The sequence below is a fragment of the Sinocyclocheilus anshuiensis genome, unplaced genomic scaffold (genome assembly GCF_001515605.1).
Source record: "Sinocyclocheilus anshuiensis isolate Anshui unplaced genomic scaffold, SAMN03320099.WGS_v1.1 scaffold2071, whole genome shotgun sequence".
NCBI classification, from domain to species: domain Eukaryota; kingdom Metazoa; phylum Chordata; class Actinopteri; order Cypriniformes; family Cyprinidae; genus Sinocyclocheilus; species Sinocyclocheilus anshuiensis.
The window spans coordinates 15,389-17,777 of NW_015536569.1; the positions used below are offsets into that span (position 1 = coordinate 15,389).

At 40.4% G+C, this 2,389-nt stretch overlaps 1 long non-coding RNA gene across 1 annotated transcript in view; it reads right to left on the reverse strand.

The window, feature by feature from the left end:
- The window catches only part of LOC107702335 (uncharacterized), a 4,662-nt gene extending 4,450 nt beyond the window's left edge, over window positions 1-212 (reverse strand). The window contains exon 1 of the long non-coding RNA XR_001635751.1: window positions 117-212. This is a non-coding gene — a long non-coding RNA (uncharacterized LOC107702335). The remainder of the gene's footprint in view (window positions 1-116) is intronic.
- Window positions 213-2,389: the final 2,177 nt, after the last annotated feature.

Here is a 2,389-nt window from a genome sequence, read left to right on the forward strand (position 1 = left end):
ATTCTTCGTTGCAGTTGCCTTTAAAACACAAATACAAAAAAATGCAGTAAATCTTGAATTCCATTAAAAATAATAAAGCACTTACTTGTTGAGGGCGGCGTCTCCTCCATTCAAACCCATATCCTCTCATCTGCTTCAATGGATGAAACTTCGCTCTCTCCATCAAAAAACACTTTTATTGTCCAGCCAATTTTGTTGTTATACATTGTTTAATAACTTCTTAGAACAAACGGGTTGTTTTTCGCATTCTCTTTGATAGTTTTTGACCTCTAACCACCTCTTCCCCGGTATCTCTCATGGAGCGCTCAGATTACGCACAGACGCACCAGTCGCTGTAATCCTTTGCGCACGGACTTCTGCGCTGATATATCAAAGCCGCCCACTCAAATGACATGTTATTCTGGTCAGAAGTTCATTGGCCATCAGAAACGACGGTCATTTGCACACTCTGATGCAATTGGATCGGTCTACTGTCGATCAAAGAGAGGCGGCCTCATCCTTCATTCTGGGTGCTAGTTGGCTATCTCTGCCTGTAAACACCTCATAGATGCAGCTATTGGCTCAAATAAGGTGTCAATCAAAAGGGCAGAGTTCAGCGGCCGTTTTAACATCTGTTTCATAAGGAGTCAATCAAAAGGGCAGAGTTCAGCGGCCATTTTAACATCTATTACTCCATGTTGTTTACATGCAAACACGAGCTGTACCGCAGAATGCGCCGAAGCTTTGAGCGCTCCATCGGCTAATCTGAAATGATACTCCTACACTCCGTGGATGTTTATCAACATATAAATGTGTTATGGACTAAATATTTCACTGAATTGGATAGTCTGGACCCTTTACAGTGTAACTACACCATTTTTGTTGGAATGTAATGAACTAGTGGACTAACAAGAGGCTTCATAGGTGAGTTCCTTCAGTTTTGTTATTGTTTATTTGGTTGTTGTTGGTCTGACAAAGACACTGATTGTACCTGCTGTGTTGATTGTATCTTAAAATGCGTCATTCGAATCACAGGAATCTTAGCGTTCCCAAGAATCTCAGCTTTCCAAAGATATATGACACGTTTATCTTTTTTTTTGTGTGTTTCACGAAGTTAACCCTTCAATGTATGTAGTGTACCGCGGGCGGAACACTGGAGTTGTAACAGGTTAAAGTCTCTATTAATGAACTGATGAGTTAAATCGGGTGTGTTAGATGAGTGAGTCAGTGCTGGGCTGCTCCAGAACAGTTCTGAAAACCATTTCAGAGACGTTCTTAAATGTGACTCACATAAAATATATTACATGCATGCACAGTTTTAAGGCCTTTCTGGTAACTTCATGACTTAACTGACCATGACATTGCATGCACGTAGTTTATTTCGTGCTTTGATATGAAAGGATGCAGGCTACAGCGCGCGCCGGCGCCTTTGTGCGTGCAACTGAAGAGCACGCGTTGTGAGCACAGTACCGTTTCCACGCTCGCTTGACTCGCGCCTGGTGCTGAAGTGAAGTTGAGCGCGCGTCTTAAACGTCTTCCGTTCTTAGTCGTTCTGCAACTGAATAAATGCACTTCTTGTCAACAGAAAAAGTGACAGAAGCAGCAGTTGTGAGTGGGGTGGCCAACCCTGGCCCCGCCCCTGCGTTAATTGCGTTAAATATTTTTTACGCGTTAAACTGAAAAAATTAATCGCCTGTGTTAACTTATTTATTATATATATAAACAATATTAAATATGAAATCAAAAATGAAGTAAATTTGGCCAGTCAAGAACAAAGAAACAAACGCTGTAAACACAAAGTCGAAAAATTGAGAATCTAATACAAATAATATTAAACAAAACAAACAGTTTTGACTCAAGCCCAAAATTAGAAACGGAACAGCAGCACTGCCCCAAACGGAACACTTCTAACCTAACCCTCTGATTAGAGTGTGTTACAGGCCCTCAAAATATACCTAGACCTAAAATACCTAGCTTTTATGGAAACTGATTAAAAATATTCCATGTTTGATCATTAAAGGGGACGACAGATGCCCATTTTTCACAAGTTGGTAATCATACCAACTTGTGAAAAATGGGCATCTGTTGTCTGTTGTCATACCGTATGATTCTTTAGGGTCTTCATGAAAAGTCTATAACATATTTTGGTTAAAATTTCTCAATATTAGTGTAAAACAACACCCTTTTGACACTGTCCAAAACAGCTCCGTTCACAGTGACCCATTTCAGTGCATGTCCCTTTAAATGCTAATGAGCTCTGCTCACCCCGCCCCTCTCTTCCATGGGGTGGCGCTCTCTGAGAAACTGTAAACTTTAGCCGCATTCATTGTGGAACTTGCTAACTAGCACATTATTTGGAAAGGCGATTTGCAAAGATTCACAAAAAAAAAAACTAAAAAAAAAACTTATA